The following is a 21,357-nucleotide window of genomic DNA, read 5'->3' as shown; positions in this document are numbered from 1 at the left end:
TCCATTAAAACTTCCAAGTTTGTTTTTTTTTGTTTCTACACCCTTTGTGAGTACCTGTGGCACCTTAATTAAAAACTTACGAAGTTTTATATGAGCAAAGAACTGCGAAGATGTGTTTTCAAACCACTGCATGCATATGTCCTGTGATTGAAATAATGCAGTGGAAGTTTTGTCCTTATCCTTGTGCCTGAGTAACATCTGGTCCTTTCTGTTAGAGTGAAAATGGTCACAGTGAGTAAATATTTCTTTTTCTCATGCTCCCAGTTTCTGTAACATCTATGCACATTTTATGTACAATGATAGCAAAATTCTCAGTCAACCTCTAGAATTTCTGGGCTCTAGTTCTTTATTTTAGAAGTTTAAAACAACCTCAGAAGAGTTTTAAAATAGAAGTGTCAAATCATGATTGGAAGGAAACTATTCTAGTGTTTTCTGTGTATCATCAGCTCTGGATTTACTAGCATCTGGTCATAAGTCTGCTTGGATCCTTTTGACAGAGTGCCTGGTTCCCAGTTCTTAATGCTTGTCAGGCTGGACTTTCTGAGGAATGTGACTATCCAGATGCTGACAGCATGGAACTTGTTCTTTAACAGTAATGAGAAGGTCCAGATGTAGCTACTTAGGATTAGGAGTGAAGCTGTGAACTGGGGTTCAGGGAAGAGCAGTAGCAGCCCCCAAACTGTGAAGACAGTTTTAATAATGTGTAATCCATTTGGTACACAAAACAGAAACTATCATAATGCATGGTATACTAAGTATATTTCATATAGCTAACAATACTTTATTAATACAATTTAATAAAGTACAAAAATGTATAAACAGTTTATATCAGGGATTATCTATCATCTCTTGAAATTCAGCTTTAGACATAATTATTTTAGTTCAGGTTAGATATAAGGAAGATTGATGCATGCTAAGCCTGTGGACAGGTGTCATCCAGAAGAACAAGAGTAAGGATGCTTATGGAAGCAAGATGGAGGGAACCTGAGGGGCTGGTATAAACTTGTCAGGAGAGGTTTAGGTTGGATAATAGAAAAAGCTTCTTCACCCAGACTGTGGCTGGACACTGGAACAGGCCCCCAGGGCTGTGGTCACAGCACTGAGCTTGACAGAGTTCAAGAAGTGTTTGGACAATACTCTCAGGTATGTGGTGTGACTCTTGGGGCTGCCCTGTGCAGGGCAGGAGTTGGACTTTGGTGAACCTTTTGGGTATGTTCCAACTCAGAATATTCTTTGAAGAGTTGAGCTTTCCCCAGAAATGGACCTGGGGGTTCTGACAGACACTGAGTGACCACAAGCCAGCAAAGTGCCATAGTGACAAGTCCATTTCTGTGAAGCTGCTGGGGTGGCCACAGCATGTACTGATGCCTCTGGTTTTTCCTTCCCTGGGACAGGACTTGGAATTCCCTTACTGAGGTTCTTTTTGGCCCATAAAAGGGATCTCCTCCGTCCCTGGGTGGGCTCGAACCACCAACCTTTCAGTTAACAGCCGAACGCGCTCTCCGATTGCGCCACAGAGACTGATGGGTTGCACTTCCCCGAGGAGCTGAATTCCTGACTGTTCAATAAGTGCTGCTGGTGGTGCCTGCGTGTGCTGAACAATGCCAGAGCGATGCTGCAGGCACACTGCTGCAGCAAACCTGACGTGCTATTGTATCAGAATACAGGGGGAAGAAATGCTCTTACCTCCTGTGGGGAGTGAAAGATGAGATTCTTTTGAAATAGCTGTTCCTCACTGCTTACCTCTCTCAGGAGCGGAGGTCTTGGGGTGGTGTCATGCAATTTGCTAGTGGTTCATCGCACTGTTTCTTGTGCTTTTTGTCCTTCTGGAAATTTAGCTATAAGAAGTCTGAAAACCTATGTGGCTTGTTAATTGTATGTTAATGCAATTAAAGCAAAACGTGTGCTTCAGAACATGGATTGTGAGACATCAGACTTACTGACTGCAGAATTCTTATTGCAGCTGAGAATTGGGGATTAGAGGTGAGAGAGCTGGTGGGCAGGTCTTAATGAACAGGGAAGATTTCATGATGAAACTTGCATTTTTAAGCTTCATACTGCAAAGAAACAGGATGTTATCAATGCTAATGGGCATATGCATTTTTTACTGTCATTTGTCAGCCAGGAATAGGTGGAGCCTCCTGCTCTGTGTGCCCTTGTGTATTGCTGGAAACAAAAGGATATGAGCTACTGAGATACATGACAGGAGCTGAGTTCTGTTCAGCTAGTTAATCTGCACCTTGTTTGTCTAGTTTTCTGCCAGAACAAAATTGTTTTAGTAGTCCAACCTTTTTGTTGTTGTTCATTTGGTGGAGGAAATACAGCAAAATGTTGGCTTGAGAATGGTTAAATTGCTTTTGAAAGTTAGGAAGCTTAATCTCTACAGGGTTGTGTTTGGAGTGCTGCTGAAAGCATTGTTGGTGAAGTTCTCCTGTCACTAATCTGCAAAAGCATAGGAAGATGTGTAAACTGTAGAAGGGATTGGAGCAACTTTCTTGTTGAGAGATAGAAACTATTAGGTGGAGAAAAATGTACTCTCAGCAGCAGCAGTAGATAGCCTTTCCTACCATGGGGTATGACAGCAAGCCTCTCCCTCTCCTCTCCCTCTCCTCTGGCAGTCTACACCATGTGCCACAAAGCTGTGGGGCAGGTGTGTCCCACAGTGTGCACTGGGGTCTTACTGCTCCAGCTGCCACCCTCAGGGGCTAAAGTGGTGGTACTTGGCTCCTGTCTGCCCTACACACTGGGTTACTGCCCTGCACTGCCAGGATCCCTCATATAAGACAAGCGTGGAGATCCAGGTTTCATCTTGAGCTGGATTTAGAGGGTTTGGGCTCTATGGATCTGGGATGGCCTGTGTTAGGTGTTAAGAGAGAATCCACTCCTTTTTGCCTCCCATACTCCCCAACTGCTTGCAAGTCAGATGGACAAAAAGGTCCCTTTTCTGGAGTACACCATTGCTCAAGTGCATGTGTACATTGTATGAAAAATGTTACCTAATAATGTATAAAATAACTTTCAGATGTGAGAGTTTGTGTGTGTTCTCATGCTCTGTAACTTCTGCCTCCCTTGCAGCCTCTACTGTAGGCTTTGCAAGGGTTGGATGGGTTTACCACCAAGCAGAACTCTTTCCTCCAGAGCTTTTATCTTTTAAATGACCTATTGAAAAACTCTCCCTTTGCCTGTGCACAATGGATTTCTATCAAATCTCATAATCCGTTTTCATCTTATGGTGCAATTTACTTTTATCCCAAAACAGCTCTCCAAATTTGCCAAAGAAAACACTGGGCACTATAGAAAGACTGTTTTAAATGAAAGTGTTTGGAGGAATCTGTTAGGAAAATAAAAAATGTATAAGAAAAGAAAAAAAGGCAATGTGTTTTTTATAGCTGTGTTTAAAAAATCTTTTATGCTCTGATTAACGGACCCTTAAAACCACAGTCTCTTTCCTTAATTTTATGTCCCTTTTCCTAAAAAATTTTCTGAAATTTTATGTCTATCAATTAATAAAGGACCATGAAAGTGCTGGAATTTTTATTTAAAGGCCAATGTGAACATCGGAAGATCTTTTCAGGCATAACTGAGAAATGCTGCTGTATGAGACTTGCCAAACTGATACAAAAGCAAGGTATTTGTCAAGGTATCTGTCACCTGCAGCTGGCCCTCTTCAAAGCTTGAGTTCTCCACAATCATTAGTCCTCTGCAGTGCATGGAGGCTTGCAAAGGCAGTGCAAGATGGGTCTTGATTGCTGTAGTATCATTTAGGTGACAAACCCCTTTTGGGGTTTTGGGCACAAATTACTTGTGTAAAATTTTAGGACATAGAAACCTGCAGCTTGAACTAACATACCTGAGTTTTCACTTAGCGTCCTTGATGCCAACCACTTATTTCCCCCTAGTTCAGTAGCTGTAGCTTTCCTGTAATAGTTCTATATAGTGCTCTATATAAATTTCATTTAGTTGCATATGGGGAAACAGGGATTATGGCCATCGTGTTGTAGGAGCCTTGATTGCATACTACACAACTCTAGCTAGTACAGTTTAATAGGGTTGTTGCATTGTGGCTTTTCACACTCAGTAGGAATTTTTTAACATCTTCCCTGGTTACTAGTGAGTTGAAAACTCTTTATTGAGGAGGAAGAGGAAAAGAAGAGCTCAGGTCAGATAAAATGAAGAAGGTGTTTGACCAGTGACTGTATTTTATGGGTTGGTGCAAGCTCCAGGAAGGCTGGGGAAGCTCAAGTTTGCTGGTAGAGTATCACTGATAGCTGCTTTGGGAGGGGCAAGGAGGACACTTGGCTTCTCTCATACTGGTCATACTTCTTTCAAAAAATATTTATGACTTTTGGAATCTAATGATTTACATGTTCAAGCTGAATATTGTGTCCTATGTCATGACAAGAGAGCTGAACTTGCATGAGCTCTGTGTTCATACAAATGCAGCATCTTGGCCTTGCTGAACACTCCCCTTTCACAGGCAGTCCTTATCTGAAAACTTGCTTTCCTATAAAGCATAATATGGAAACTTGTAGGAATTTCCTTTCAGAACAAAAGCAAAATCTCTCAGCGAATCTCTCTGGTGTTCTGCAAATGCATCTCTTTGTGACTTACAGGTGGAGAAATGGAACTTTTGTGCTGGCTTCAGGCTTAAACTGAATTTATTTCAGCACTTTAAAAGTCACACCTTTAGTTAAGCTGGCTGTGTAGAGAAGTCCACAGATGGAACACACTAAATGACTGCCTGAAAACTGGGCAAAATTGATGACTCTATCCTGTAGGGGCTGAATGGCTCCAGCTGGCTTTTGTTTTATCTTACAAGAAACCTCTGTCGGAGGCAGTGTCAGGATTAACAGCCTGGCTGGTTTGTTCCCTTTCTTGGAAAACTACTCCATTTGACTTCCTGGATGCTGTGAAAGTTACTGTAAAACCAGAGGTGAAAAAGTTGCTTCCCCAAAGAATACCTCATCACAATAGGCAGATTTTTTGCAAGGCAAGGAAGTCCTTTAAAAAAAAACCAAAAAACAAAGTTATTACAGAGTAGACCAAGGAATGTGAAGAAGTGCAGGAAAGGAGGAAGAGCAAGAATGGGTTTTGCACCAAGTGCTTTACAAGTTGTCTTCCATAAGATGGCAGCAGCTTATTTCATGAACTGGACTGGGGGACTGATTTGCTGAAAGCTCTACAAGACGCATTCAGTCTAAGGCTTTAATTCTATTTTCTTGGTACACATCCCTTATGATTGTCCTGGTCTAGATCAGTTGTGAACCTTACTTTATGTACCAAACTGTTTTATGTTGTTTGGTACAGAGGCCACTCTTTCATTTTTTTCTAAATACAGGCACAGATGCTTTTGCATTTGTAGGGGTTTAGTGTGCATGATGTGGGGAGAGTGACAGGGTTGTCTGGCCTATTTTGATGTTTTATAAGTGTTCCACTTTGTGTGACTACTTTGTTAATAATTGCCCAAAACTACTTGAGTTCTGTGAACAGAAAATGTAGAAAAAGTTGGTATTTTTCTCTCCTCAAATAATTTGACTTCAGTTTCACGATACAACTGTTTTCAGTGGAACCAAGACACTAATTTTATTTTAAAGAGATAGACTGTGGGAAGAGGGGATTTCCCCTCCCCCTCCAACAGAAAACAGTGTATGGAAAAACATATGGGAAGAACTATTTGCTGAAGTCTTATGACAGAAAGGATTTTATATTTCAGCTATTTCACTTTCCCTTCTAAAGGTTTTCCACATTTTCAGTGACACCCACAGTGGCGTGTGCAATACGTTTGTGCAGTTTGACTGTCTTCCGTTCTTTCATGCATCTTTTCTCTGCAGATGAGCATCAGACACTTACCCTGTTAGCACCAAGTACTGAACAGTCATAAACTGCTGGGATAGCCACTGATAGAATATTTTATTTAAGTACAAATTATCAATAATCTTCTCAGTGTTTGTGTTTCATCTGAGTAGCTGGATAACATGGGAGGAGCGAAAGCAGCCTGTTTTTGCTTTCCCTGGTGCTTACACTTACTGGCTAATGTTAGTCGTCTGTTTTGGTTTCCTGTGGCCCATTAGTATCCAATCTATCAAGTGCTCAGGAGCCACAGTAGCAAAGTTGTAAACTTGAAGACTCAATGCACAAGACACTGTGGTGTTGGCCTTCTGTTAATTATTAAATTAAACTGTTTAAGTTCTGTGATTCTGATTTTTGGTGTTGATGTACTGTTGCAGCCCAAATGGGGCGTACCACAAGTCAGTTCTGACATTGCTCTCCTGTCCTCAAGTGAGGACCCCAGGGCTGGATCTTGTCTGGAGCTGAGTGGGCCAAACACAGCAAGCGTGAGCAGTTTCCACAGATGTGCTGGGAAAGGGATGTGCCCAAATTACTAATGGCAGGAGTCCAACAGTTTCAGTCCGGAAGGAGAATTTGTGTGTTTAGAGGCCAGGAGCATCTCTCTCTTAACTGTTGAACCTGCTTTTCTACTGAAAACATCAACAGAGGAATTGCTTTAGCATTTTCTTCCTTTCTCTGAACTCTGCCCCAGGTTGAACTAGGAAAAGAAGGACTTTGAACTCACAAATTTTGGCCAGTGAAGTTTAAATTCTTCAAAGAAGTTATGCTTGGCAAGAAATGCAGTATTTTAAGGGGTCATTTCATTGTTACTGGTGTGCAGTGCGTGTGTTGCCTGATTTATACCAAGGAGACTCGTGGAATGTGTGTCCTGGTGACTTCTTTCTTTCCAATTAACTTTAAAGAAATGAGAGATGAAAGCAAATTATTTGAATAATATTTGAAATGTATTTTTTCTAGACAGGTTCACATTCTTTTCCAGAGTCCACTTTCTTCCACTTTTGGAATGGAGTCTTTTACACCTCAGATTATTTGTCTTGTGATGGCATCCAGAGACTCTGGTCAGGATGGCTCCAGAGGGCTTGGGGAAACAAAATGGGTGAAATGAAAAGTAATGAGAGCAGTTTGGAGTGTATGCAGAGTTGGCTTGTGGCACTGAGCACAGGAACAGATCAACACAGAGATGGAGCCTGGACAGGGAGGACAAAGTACAAAGTAAAATGCCTGGTTTATTCAGTTTAGGTGTAGTGAATGAGGCTGAGAGGGCTGCCCAACGTGTAGCTGAGTGTTAGCTTAAGGATGGGGCTTTTTGTGGCCACATACTGTGCCTTTGCTTTTCTTTCCTGCAAAGTTTTCTTACAGAACAAATTAATGGCAATAATTTTGGTTAGTAACTAATTCCTTGGAGCAAGTATCTTTAAGTCAATTGAGTATCAGATGTTGTCACATATTACTTTGTTTTGGTGTTTAGCCACAAATAACTCATGACAGTGTTTGTATTATAATACACCATAATTTACTTTAAGCAAGCATGTAATTCCTAAGAAACAGAGTGGCATTGGGCTTATGTGTTCTTTGGTCTGCTCTATATCGAATCCAACACAATGGGTGCAGCTGATTGATTTCATGTCATCCTGAAAGAATTCACACAGGCTGCTGAAAAAGAAAACAGGCCATGGAAATAAATTCTAACTAAATGTGTTCTGAAGTATAGGGCTGCAATGCACACTGTGTATATGCTATTGCCTGGTGAACTTTTTCAACTGTCCTGAAGCCTTAACCTCCTGTGGAATAAGAGAAAAAAAGGCAACCTGGTAGAGTAAATACCACTAAACAATAAATTCTGTGAAATGCTCCTTTCATGTGAGACACATGGAAGTTCAGGATTCCAGTGGAGTTCAGGAGAAATGTGAGATTCATACCAAGCATGAAGGTATTCTGTTTATTGGCACAATAGTTTAAGTAAGAGTGAGAAATCCAATAAATCTGTTAAAATCTTTTTTCTAGATGGAGGTAACTTTTGGGGAGTTTTCAAGTCTGCTGTATATCAAAGCAGTTTGCTAGTTCACCGTCTGTTCATGGGCTGGGTGGCCAAAAGGGTCATGGAGCTGATCAATAGGCTTAAAATAGGTCCTGCAGTGGTATACACCAGAGCTGACAATTGGTACAAATATACCTGTTCCTCTTATTGGAGTCTGAGATACAGTGTGTGCCCTTGTTTCTACTACTTAGTTCTAGGATCCAAAGAAACGCTGAATTTCATATAGCATGAAATTCATGAGCATGTTTTCATGGTGATACATGAGAACAAATGTTAAAGTTAGATAGAAAAAGTGTAAGTGTGTAGATTAGAAAGTTTCTTAAATCACTGGGTGAAAAGGTAGTTTAGAGAGCAAAAGGCAAGATGGAGGATTTAGGGTGTTGTCTCTTGTCTTTCTTCTTCATGTTCTTCTCCTAGGGGTTTTTGGGTTGTAGTAAGTGATTGGGTAAAAAATGCTGTAGTGCAGCACACAGGTGTTGGGTCATTGGGTCACTAAAAAAAATAATTTAGTTAGCTTCTGTTAATTGGGTAAATGGACATATAAAAGACCTTGAAAAGAATCTTTGTTAGCCATTTTACCCCTTTCTATCATAGTGCACATAGCTCCTTGTACCCTGTAATTATGATAATAAAAGAATAAACAACTGAGACCGAACAAGAGAAAACTGCCTCCCTCTCATCAATTTTCAGTTCAAAGGGAAAAAGAACCTAACCCAAAAGTCCTTAACGGGACACCTCTGACCAAATCCTGGCATGACACTACCACCAGGTGTTGGTTTGTGTTACAGAAAAACTGATAGAAATTCAGTATTTTGCTTGATAAGCCCAGTTACCTGGGAGACACATAAAGGGTTGATGCTTGTTCCATTAAAGTAGAGGTGCCATTGCACCACTTCCAGCAAACTGACTTTGTTTTTATTTTGGAGAGGTTGTGTTTTAAAAGTGTCAGTATTCAACTGAGAGAAGCTATTTACTTTTTATTTACTAGTCAAACCATGTGATTCCTTTCATTAGAATGTTCATTAATTCTGCTCTGTTTTGACTGTGTCAGAAACCTACTAAAAAGTTTTCAGAAAAACTCCATGCCAGATATTTCAATGTACTTTAGATGATTTATTTTGTTCTATTTCTAGCTTATTATATTTAAAATTATACTTGAATGCATTCCTGAACATCAGCCTAAATAAATCATTTTTATTTCAAAAACAATGGAAGTAACTTCACTCAATACACTGAAGGATATCGCTGAGCAAGTGTAATGCTTGCTACATGGCTTTGTATGCTGCTCTTGAAATAGTACCTATGGCAATTCTAAATCCCATTTTTCTGGTACAATTGTCCCCAGTGCTGCAATAGGATCTGCCTGTTAGGAAGCTTGCAGCCCTTGAATCCCACTGAGCTCTGGGGGGCTTTGTGTCATCTTGAGGATCTGTACCAGGGTGAACTTTGCTGCAAAGTGCAGGCTGCAGTATTGAAAATGGAGCGACAAGATGGGGTTGAGAAAATACGAAAATATGAGTCCTCTTGTAGCATCTCCTGCCCAGGAGGATCTTTAGGGCTGCAAGGGTTTAAGCAGATTGTATTTCCTAGTCTCCTAGTGTTTAATTAAAAGATGGTTAGAAGTGGACTAAAGAGGCAAAACAAACAGAAATTTTCCTTACTCTGATGGGTTGGTGCAGCTTGATGTCATTTACCCTAGCGTGCCTATTCTTGGTACCAATAAAATGCGTACCAGTAAGAAGCCAATTTATGTACCAGAAATGACTACATGTGTTACATAATTAGAATACCTGCCCCAACTGCTGAAACCTATCGCTGCTGGGCCTGCTTTTAATCTAGCATCATCTCTTCAGTTTACAGGATGAAATGTAGCTGGGGAGCCTTATGAGAACCAGATGGGAAGCCTGGCTGGAGGGCTGCTGGGGATGGAGACTACCTTGCCCCACTCTGAGCCAAGTGTACTGTGTGCCTTCGAATGATACCTTAATCCATGATAAAGACAGACAGCTCACTTTTCTAAAATCAAAACCATATTCATCAATAGTAGCCTCTTTCCAACACAGTACAGGCTACTGCTCTGAGAGATGCTGTCTGGAACAGCTTGATACAGGCAGAACAAGATGACTACACATGGATAAGATAAAATCATTCAGCTACCTAATAAATAAAGTTGAAAGATGTTCTAAGATGATACAAATTCAAGTACTAACTTGATTTATTTTCCCAGAGGGATGTTTGCCCCACCTTTCAGTCACTGAATCCTGATTTATGGTGCATGTTTTTAGGCTTGATCTGCCCCCCCCCCCCCCCTTTTTTTTTTTTAAGAAAGAAAACCTTTAAAATATAGTTAGTTGACCTAGTCCTCTCTGTCCAGCTTGCTTCATACTGCTTAAATTAATACAACTCGTTCAAAACTGTTGTTGAATGGATGGGTTTTTAAATCGGCAAGGATTTAGTTTTGGTAACTAAATGTTATTCCTATGTGGTAGAATACCAGTAGAACTAAAGTCAATAAACGCTAAAGGCCAATATATTAAAGAATTCTTATGCAGCATGGTTTTCCTCTTGCCATCGAGGGAAAAGATTGTATTTTACACAGGAACTGAGATGTTTCCCTTTCTGTGGTCCTGTGTGGTTTTAGCTAAAGCAGCAACTAAGAGAAATAGGAGTTTCATAAAGAAAGCCTTGTTGATGATTATAGAGTGGTTGTAAGCATATGTTCATAGCCTTTATTTTTCTTGTTCAGAATTTTGTTATGGATCTTTAAGTTTCAAATGACTCTTGATACTTCACATGTGTGAGACTGATTCTAGGTAAATAAACATAGCTTAATATTTTGAGACAATACTTCAAATACGTATTTTCAGGGATGTGTTCTTTGTTTGACCACATATGACTCCTGTAAATCTATAAACTATTTTAAGCCAGATTCTCAGAATATAAATAGGATAAGATGGAGCTAGAGGGAGAAATAAATACTTTTTCCAATTAACAGTCCTAGTTTTATCAAATTGCCCATACATGACACAGGTATAAATTATGAATTGGTTGTTCAAGGTTTTCATCATGGCTGAAGTTAAAAAAATTAACCACAAAGATGTAAGACGTTGTATTCATTTGCTAAATCAGGGGCTATATTTATATTTGCAGAAGTAAGAATCTTTGACAGCCATCTTTTGAACAGCATGATGTGTTTATCATCTACATATTCCATCAGGAGCAAAAATTGATTGAGGAAAATGTGAAACTTAGTTTACCAAGTTCTGTCTACAAAGATAAAATACTTCCTTGGCTAGGATTGTGGCTGTTACTTTTTAAATATCTCTTGAACTCAAATGGTGAATTTTTTTATAGCCCTGCACATATGAACAACTTAGTGGTACAAGTAACCTTCAAAAGTAAGGCATTCATTGATCTGGAAGAAAAATTTTAAGTAACCTCTCTTCTTTCCAGGTGTTGTTCTCCTCTGGCAAACAGTTTGTATTAAACTCACAATGTCCTCGACACTAAGGCTATGATTGATGCAGCCAGTACACTGTGTTATATACCATAGTACTTGAACCATTGTGTCTTGTGAATTATTTTCACAAACCACTGATTCAAAAGGCTGTGGACTTCAGAACAGCATGTTTTGAAACTTTGAAGGCTTAACAAAAGACACTCAATCCACCAGAAGAATGAGCCTTATGGGCATAGTTTGTAGCGCTGCTGCATTGGGTGGATATCCAATATTAGAATCATAGTTCTGTCTTTGCTGTAATTTATTATGTCCACATTTTGCTGGAACTAGTAGCAAAATTAATCATATGAGTTCTTTTTCTTTGTGTTTTTTTTTTTTTTTTTTAACATTTAAAAGGTTAAGATTTCGGAGAGCTGGGTCTTAAGTTGTATTCCTTCTGTTTTGAACTGGTAATGTCTCCATTTGCATATGACACCATGAATTTCTTTGATTTATTATTTTAGTCAAGGAATAAGAAAAACATTCAAAGCCTACTCTAGGTTCTGACAAATAAAATTACTGATTTCTTACATCTGAAAAGCCAAGTACCCATCGTCTGACTGGCTCAGATTTGTCTAACTGTGAAGGTGTTAGACTGCTCCTTGTTCACGCTTCATTTGAGATTCCAACCATTTAAAGAATGTTATCCTACTAGTATATACAATCCATTTATTTTATTGCGCATACTTTGTTATTTAATGCCACCCAGAGTTTTCAAGGTGGCTTAGATTAAGTAAAAGGGTAGTGTCAATTATTAACATCTACAACTTAAACCAGACCTGATAGAGTAAAGGGGAAAGCATTAATCACAAGATGCCAGTGTGCCAACAGTGGAACTTGCCTTTGCATGCTAAGACAAATCCTGCAGGCTGGTAGAGCCTGGTTTTGGTCTGACTCCTTGGGATGCCTTGAGCAGCAATTGGCCTTCTGGAGCTGCTGCACTGAGAAGGGTGGAGGACAGCCCTGACCCAGACCCAGTGATGGACAGCAGGAAGGGAGGGACAGATCCATGACATCAGATCTAACATGGGGAAGAGGCACAGCCTCGGGAGCAAGTTACTCTTAAACCTGAGACAGTGCAAAGGGGAGCTGTGAATTACATCAGCTGTGGAGACTCACAGGCCCAAGAGCTAAAAATGGCCTGGTTTTTTTATTTGTAGCTGTACTGCCTGTGCCTCAAAGATATGTTTTGCATGGCTTAAGGCAATGCTGAAAGTGGGAGGTGCTGAGGACATGAGTTAAGTCTCTTCTTCATCTGAGTCAATGTTCTCTGCCTGTCATCTGCTTCATATACAATATGAATATTTCAGTACAAAGAACCCAGTTAGAGTGTATTGTTCCACAAAGAAGAAAGCTAAGTTTTTTACTATCAACATTTCCTGAAGAGTTGCCAGTGTCTTCTGAGCAGAGTCATGATGTTTCTGCAAGAAATCATGCCATTACTGTCCTTAAACTTCCCCTGGACAAATGTCCTCTCTCCTGACAAGTGGCATATCAAACAGGAATATAAGCATTTAAGACAAGGACAGTGTGTTCTACAAAGCACATTCTTGGTGTTCTGCAGGAAATAATCTCTGAGTTACTTGTGATGATAATTTTGGGGGATTTCATAATGCTTCAGTACATATGCCAGAATCCTGGATTTCAACCAAGAGGGTGTTATAAATAATAAACATCAGTGACATTGCCATCCACTGTAGCTAACTACCGTCTTGCATGCAGATTACTTTGTGCATTTGTATTGCTCCCAGACATATACAAAGTTTAGATTTCTCTTGAAAACACTTGGTGTTTTGGTAACTAACTAAATGAATAAACATATCATCTTTCAGGAATTGACAGAACAGCATCTATTTCTCATTAGCCTCTTTGTCTCTCTCCACCCCTTGGCTCCCACCATAATTGAAGACAACTGCTCTGGTCACTCAGCTCAGCATGTGCAAGATGAAGCTGTACATCTTCCAGACATAGGCACCCAGTTGCCAGCACTTTTCTTACCCTTTGGTATGCTTTGGGCCTCTGCTTTGGCCTCAGAGACATCTACCTGTCTCCAAGTCTGCTGCTGATGCTCTTTTAATAATGGTGTGTAGTACTGGATTCCTGAGTTGTTCTATGTCATAGTATGGAAAAGAATGGGGAATGCTGTGAGAGACAATTACAGTGAGCTAGCAGTATGCTCAATTTATTTGCAAGTACATCCAGAGCAATTTAATTATTTCAGAGCTCATGTCAAACTTTCTTCTGTGGCAAAGGTGCAAGCAGGGGAGTTCTCTCTGCCATCATGCCATGGGTCAGAGTACCTGCATATTTCTGTAACAGCAACAGTTGATTTTCTGTTTTAAGTAGGATGGTATTACCAGAAAATAGTTATTGTTAACATTTGCATAGAGCAGGTTAGCTCTTTTAAGTGGCTTCATGCCACCAAGTAGGAATGTAACCACAATATGGCAGTTGGTCCACAGAGAGGAAAAATAACCCTTCAAACCCCTGGCACCAGTTCCACATTAGAGCTGAATTACTATAGCAGATTGAAATGACAAGACTTGCATTTTTAAATGAGCATGTAAACAAATCATGTGCCCAGACTGGCATGGGACAGGAATCCTAATTTGCACATATGCCTTGGGACTTGTATACACACACAAAAACAATTAAAAAATAATCAGGCAAAGAATACATAATGCAAGACTGGAGGAATGAGTTTAATATTCTTACACGGGTGGTGTGTAAGAAGACCTAGGCAGACTTTCAGTATCCAGTGTTTTCTCTAACAAGTAGTACCAGGACAGCTCACCACAAATGCCCAAGGAAACCTGTTATGACATGTATAAATAGAGTATATATAGAGTGTATATAGAGTCTGCCTAGTCTAGAATATTTATGCATAAATATACTCTAGAATAGAGGCCTCTTAGTTGATTTTTTTAGTTTTGTAGATGCAATGCAAGAGACTAGACAGTCTGCATTCCTCAGGCAGGTCCTTTCCTCTCTCAGCAGGTGGAAAACAAGTTGTCAGTTTGTCCTGGACTCAGCAGAGCAAGTCGTCAGTTGAAACATTTCTTGTTGCTCTCCATTTCAGGTGATGTATCCAGTAGGACTGCTTTTTGAACGGCTCTTTGGGGGCTGTTAAGTGCAGGCAGCCCCATTGTGCTGTCCCATATGCTTGGTGAGAGGAGCAGGATAAACTCAGTGAGGCTGAGAGTGGCTGGGCTTTGTCAGCCCAGCTGGGCCATGGTATCCTGCTACACACTGGGAAAGGTTCTTCTTGACTAGCACATTCAGCCTTTGTAAAATTATTCTGTTTTGCCAGCTGTGACTAAAACACATGTTTGAGTGGTGGAGACCTGGGTGTCCTGGAGCACAGGGGGTGTGGTGGGGCACAGTGACAGCTGAGGTTGGATGATCAAAGGGTTGAGCCTGGCACTGGTGCCCTGCTGCCACCACAGCCAGGCTCAGCTGCAGTGGGTGTAGCAGTTATTTGGGCTGGGAGGCCACTGCTGGAGCTGGCTGTATAGCAGCACCAAATACTAATTAGTGTCTTAGAGGTAGTTTCAGACTGTCTTATTTCCGCTCTGATTTCATATAATTGTTTTATATATCTGAAACTTTGATAATTGGCCAGGTTCAAAGCCCACTTTAACGTGAAATCCATGTATTTCTCAGTATAAAGATTGCATTTTAATAGTTCACTAGCATCATGCTGTCTGATATCGTCATGCTTTATTGTTATAGTACCTGACTTTCAAATATGATGACACTGAAGTAACAGTTCATGTGAGCTAGCAGAAAACTATGAATAGGGAATGGGAGCTTCATAGAAAACTATAAATAGGGAATGGGAGCTCCATCAATCTGTGTCTAAACTCAGATGAAGTGACTGACCCTGATCCAAAGGCCTTTCAGCTGAGCAAATTCAAGACTTGTACTCAGCCACTTAAACCCAGCATATGTCTCATATTTGTGCCTTTTATTTTTCTATTTTGGACAAAGCTGAACAGAAATATTCTGCTATTTTGCACAGGTTAAGTGTATATGCATATTTTCACTTCCAGCCCAATTGCTGCCAGTGTTACAATGCACCTAATAATAAATTTTAAAAGCAAAAAACCACAAACAAACAAAAAAACCTCTTCCCCATTCCTGTCCCAAACCACATGAAATGTCATGGGGTGGCTTTTCCAATAACATCTTGAACTTGTAATTCTGCATATTGTCTCTGAGCCATTAATGAAACCCATATTGCAGGGATGGCCTTGAAGTAGTGGAGGCAGGAGAAAGCAGATGTATTTCCTATCCTCTGGCTCTGTGTTTTACATTATGTTCTCTCTTATTTTTGTTTTGGGGTATATTTTCTGGAGCAAACAATCTTCCTGGGGATGGTCTGCTGCAGAGACCAGGTTGAATGCCTATTGCTGGCTCTCCAAGGGGTGCCAGATGTGAGACTTTAACCTGTTAAGCAAACCACCAAGGTGCTCGTAAAGGAGGAGCAGAATTTTCTGGGGGTGAAAGTTCTGGCACAAATATTTGATTGAATGACTGTGAGCATTGTTACTGAAAAACCAATCCAATCAGCATGATACTGCCAGAGTAAGCCTAATGATCCCAGCTCTTTACATAGCTGATGATCACTACAGGTTTATTTCCTCTCAAAATGGCACATTGGAATAATATTAGCCAACTGTCTGTAGCCCGGCTGGAGCGTCTCCTTCCAGACACATAATTGGTACTGTCACCTCTCATGCTGTATGGTATGCAAAGCTGATGCCTATGAATTTTGCCCATATGTTTTTTAAGTGCACTGGAGGCAGTCAGCCTTGAATTCCGAACAAATAGTGATGGGTCAATTAATAACAGACTGAAAAAGCACGAAATGAAAGCGTGTTAGAGTGCATACATTAGCAAGATGGTTTTTCAACAAGCTGTCAAACAGCATATGTAAGAAAAGTAAAGCTACAATGGCAGAGACTAAGAGGTTGCACTTAGATAACTAAAGCACAACCCATCTTTGATCAGGTTTGCAAAACTGGATTCACTTTGCTTTTTCCTTACTTCATGCAATTTGTGTCTATCTATAGACATTTTAGTGGAGCAGAAGTTTGAAGCTCATGTGGACAAAAGAGCTCCAGAGAAGGGTTTAATCCCCTTCAGATTTCGATAATATGCAAACAAGTCTTCCCCCTAATGAATGACTACAAAACTGAAAAAAAATTATCAAATACTGGATACACTCTAAAAGAATCAAAATAATATAGGCACATCACTTCTTGGGTTATTGGCTCCCTAGTGACTAATTCTTCCCAAAATGTATCTGCACATTGGTAATGCAAAATGTTTTATTCACATTAATGTAAGAGTGTTTATTTATGCAGCTTCATTTCCAATAAAAGCTGTGCATCATGCAGAATGACAGCAGTGCACTGAATTGCAAGGTCACGCTATAGATCTTACTCACTCTGCCAAACACCCAGTAAGGAATTTTGGAGTAAGCTGTAATAAGGGGCTGAGCAGTGAGCAGAGCCAGAAACAATACAGGTTAAAAAAATGTTTGGTTTATTTAGTGAAAGAAGAAAGAGTTTGACTTATTAGGAAGGCTTTTCCTACTGTATTCATTCTGGGTCCAGGTCCTGGAAAGAAAGCTTGGGATGGAACTTCCTGAAGCTGACCCTAATCTGTCCTCAGAGCCTCATGCATCTTCTGCTAAACTGTGGGGTATGGGGTGTGTTTGAAGGTCTAACCAGCAATTTATACTCTGAACTGTTACTTTGCTAGACCCTCTCCTTTTTCCATTTCATATGTGAGGCTACATGTCTGGTGAAAAGTGAAGTGTCATCCTCTGCACATAGATTAGGTGTGTGCTACCGTACAGCTGAAAGCAGTGAGTCTAAATGGTAAGAATGCCTTATTCCAGATGTTTGCAGAAGTAATTGCCCTCTAGAAGAAAAATTTACCCTAGGACTGAGAGGGTGACAGAAGTAACAATGTACAGTGCAACCACTGTATGGGTTTGTGCATTTTCTGCCTGTGGAAAATAATTTGAAGATAACAGATGTCTAGAAGGCCAAGAAGTGCCAAAGCCAGCATGGCAAATAGCTTCTCTTTAGGAGGGATACAGTTTTCAGGCCCTGTTTCAGATGTGGGACAAGAGAAGCAGCACCAATTATGAAAACAGAAGGCCACAAGAAAGTTATTGTCACACCCACACAAAGCATGAGCAAAGTAGAATTTCACTAGGTCAGACTGCTCTCCAGATGTTGTTGGTGAGCTGTACCAAAAGAATTGAGGATGCCTATAGTATTACTGTATTATAGTATTACTGGCCTTGTAACAGAATCAAAGCTGAGCAACAACATGTGGTATTCCCCAACAGACACAGATGGTTATTTTTTGGGAGGAATAGAACTTGGTGTGGTTGTACTGTCTGAGGGGGTGCATTTTGGACAGCACAGAGGTGATGGTGCCATTTTAGAAGTCTTCCTTTTTACTTGTGCTTTACCAGGTTATTTTCTGCAGAAGAAAAAAACTGATGATGAAGTGAGAAACATCCTTGGTACAGACCAACTTATTTATCTATTTATTTGTTTATGTTTATGTATTTAGATGCAGAGAAAGCGCAGTGAACTCTTGCAGCAATGAAAAAATTTGGCAGCAGAAGACATTTCCAAGTCTCTGTTACTGACTGACTTTGACAGAACTGCCTGCTCCTTCAGACATGCTTCATCAGGGCTCTTACAGCACTGATTCTTTGACCAGAACTTCAGTTTGTTATTGCCTCTTTGTCAGGAAATCACATTCCCCTGAGTGGCTGTAATCAGCAGGTGCCATTGTAACATGGGATTGATGGTTCCAGGGCCTTGTTCCACTGCTGACAGCACAAATCACCAGTCTGAATTCCTCATCCAGGGGACTTATTATCTGCACTTAATGCAAGTGTTCCTGATGTATTTGACTGAATATTGTCATCATTTTCAGATGAAGTGAGGTCACTCAAGAGTGAGAAATGGAAAACTGTGACAGAGACAACCAAAACAGGGTATTAAATAGTTGGTGGTGGAAGTCCATAACAATAGAGAAGTGGTGGACATGAGTTTCTTTACACAGGTCCATAAAGGAGCTAAATGACTTCTGTAGTTTATCCAGAGGAAGACTGGCTCTTTCACCCTGAACTTCAGCAAACTTAAGAAATAATGGTATCAGTGCCCAAAGTGAGGGGCTTTCATGAAAGTATGTTCTACCTCACCCTTTCTTGCTATTGTAGTTCTTCACACCTGCTGCACATTAGAGCTGTACGCTTCTGAACACCAAAGAGTCTCCAGGGTGTTACAGCAGGTCAGTCTCTCTTCTCCCTGTCAATACATGTCTCCATTCCTCTTGCACTGCAGTGCTTGTCTTCTGTTCAGAGCCTTTCAGTCTCATCATGAAAAAGGATTCTGTTTATACCCAGCTTAAGGGAACTTCACAGTGCTATTACTTTTATAGTAAGCATTGCTGCCAACAGTCTGGTTTTAAGTTTATTGACAGCTCTTCATGGAAACTGTGTTTCCATAGTTGCTCTTGTTCCAGCCTACCAGATGACTGAGGACTACAATATCAGGTCAGATAAGTCACAGCTTTGCTGTTTTAGCCCAGTCATGCTCTGGCAGATCATCACTGTGTCCAGCAAGATTTTACATGAAATAATATTTGCATCTTAACACACTGAAGACATTATCCATGCTGTCTGGAAATACAAGAAGGAATTTCTATTAAGAAAGGTCACCCTCTGCTCTCTTGCAGATCTCAGATCCATGCTGCAAAAATAGCTGCATTTCTCTCCTGGACCAGATAGTCAGGCTGTGACATTGCTCCCTCCATGTTCAGCACTGGTGAAGCCTCAGCTTGAGTCCTGTGTCCAGTTCTCGGCCCCTCACTGCAAGAATGACAGAGCTGGTGAAGGGTCTAGAGAGCGCAAAATTTGAAGAACAGCTGAGGGAGCTGGGGTTGTTTAGCCTGGAGAAAAGGAGGCTTAGAGAAGACCTTATCACTCTCTACTACTGCCTGAAAGGAGGGTGTGGCCAAGTGGGGTGAACCTCTTCCCCCAGGCAGCTAGTGACAGGACAAGAGAACATGGCCTCACGTTGCACTGGGGAAAGTTCAGGTTAAAGATCAGGAAGAATTTCTTCACTGAAAAGATGGTTAAGCATTGGAATGGGCTGCCCAGGGGAGTGACGGAGGCACCATTCTCGGAGGTATTCATGAAATATGGATGTGACACTCAGTCCTTTGGTTTGGTTGACATGGTGTTCAATCACAGGTTGGACTTGATGATCCTGGAGGATCCTGGAGGTCTTTTCCAATCTAAACGAGTCTGGGATTTTGTGGGCAATGACCATCTGTGCTGACCCTGCCAATGCTGAGCTGTCTATTAATGTGTGACCTATAGGGATTAAGGCTAATGTTAGAAGCAGCTGGATTCTACTCTGATTTCAAAAACAGTTAAAAAGTTATTGTTGATGGGCTTGTCAGTGTGTACAAGGCAGTGTCTGAACTTTAATGCTTCACTGTGCTCTCTCACAATGTGTAAAGCAAAGGCAGTTAACATAGTGTGTTGACAGTCTGTGTACTGGTTAGGGATGGGTGGCTCTTGCTTCTAGAAATTTCCTTTTGAGGAAGAGTTTCTCTGGATAGATTCATGTTTAAGTCAGTGGTTACTCCTGTAATTTCATTACTTCTTAGTAAGTGAAGAAAAAGTGTATCTGACTGAAACCCAATAGAATTCTTTAATTAAAGCTCTTACTACCTTCACGCTGTTTTGATGGCGTAGCGTAGCTTAGGTTTTTTACACTGAATGACAGGAGAAGGGAGAAAAAAGAGGAAATGTTTATTTAATTAATGCTATAGAATGTAATGACAAGAGATTGTTTCCATACGTACTGTTTTTGTTGACCTTTCAACATTTGGAAATGTCAGGAAATACCATTACTGTAGGTCTATCCAGCTTTAATGCTACAATAACTTTATAGCTACTCACAAAGGAAATTATTATACATTGCTTGAAACAGTGAAGGTGTATGCAAGCATGCACACAGATCTCTCTTTCTCCCTTCCTGCCAAGTAGATCTCTGTGCTTGCATGCAGTCCCTGTTAAAAATGCATCTTTTGTGTCCTTGCAATTTTGACTTTACTAGACTTACCGAGATGGCAAATAAGCATGTTTCTGGGAAGTTTAAGGAAACTTAAAATAATGTATGATGCATTTTAAATTACTGTGATTAGATATTTGCAAAAATTTCACAGGCTCCTCAAGCACATATATTAACCTTTGCTTGGTTTGAGTTGTTTTGAGGGGGCCTGTTGAGACTCAGAGAAGTTAAAAAGCTGGTACTTGGATCTGTGCACGTTGTCTTGCCCTTAGAACAGAGGAAGTGGTTCCAGTCATAGACAGTCAAGTCCCAAGGATATGGGAGCAGTGCTGCTGAAGCTCCCCGTGGCTGTGTGAGCAGTGCAGCACACTGCTGTGTTGAGTTGTGTGTCGTGGAACAGCCCAGGGACAGCCGAGCATGGCAGGACAGTGTTACCTTGGACAGCAACAAGCGAGAAACTGATTTGTGATGTCCCCTTGTCTCCACATCAACAGATGGACCCAAGAGAAGGTGATTAACTTCAAACATGTTGCTTGTCAGATTCTGGCCTAGAACCTGAACCTTCAGTGGTTTGAGAGGGATGGGGATTTTGTCCTCTGGTTAGAAAAGAAGAACACAGTAGCTGATAGGAATCGACTCTTTCCCCTCAAAATCTCAGCCAAGGGCTTCAAGTACTAAATGAGTGAAACTGAAACCAACAAACAGAAATATATGTATTTGAAAATATTCTGAAGTGTTAAAATGAATACAGAGAATGGGCATAACTATTGCATGTTTTATAGAACCAAACCAGTGAAATGTTAGGGATTTACCTCTAAGTTTATAATTAACTTCACACTGTCTGCTCAGAA

General features: G+C 40.6%; 1 non-coding gene across 1 annotated transcript; it reads right to left on the bottom strand.

Moving 5' to 3' along the window:
• Nucleotides 1-1,447: 1,447 nt before the first annotated feature.
• TRNAN-GUU lies at nucleotides 1,448-1,521 on the bottom strand. Its single transcript has one exon. It is a non-coding gene; the product is annotated as a tRNA-Asn (tRNA).
• Between the last annotated feature and the right edge of the window lie 19,836 nt (nucleotides 1,522-21,357).

This window comes from Parus major, chromosome 2 (assembly GCF_001522545.3).
Source record: "Parus major isolate Abel chromosome 2, Parus_major1.1, whole genome shotgun sequence".
Taxonomy (NCBI): Eukaryota; Metazoa; Chordata; class Aves; order Passeriformes; family Paridae; genus Parus; species Parus major.
The sequence above is the reverse complement of the archived record's forward strand: the minus strand, read 5'-3'. Positions and strand labels throughout refer to the sequence as shown.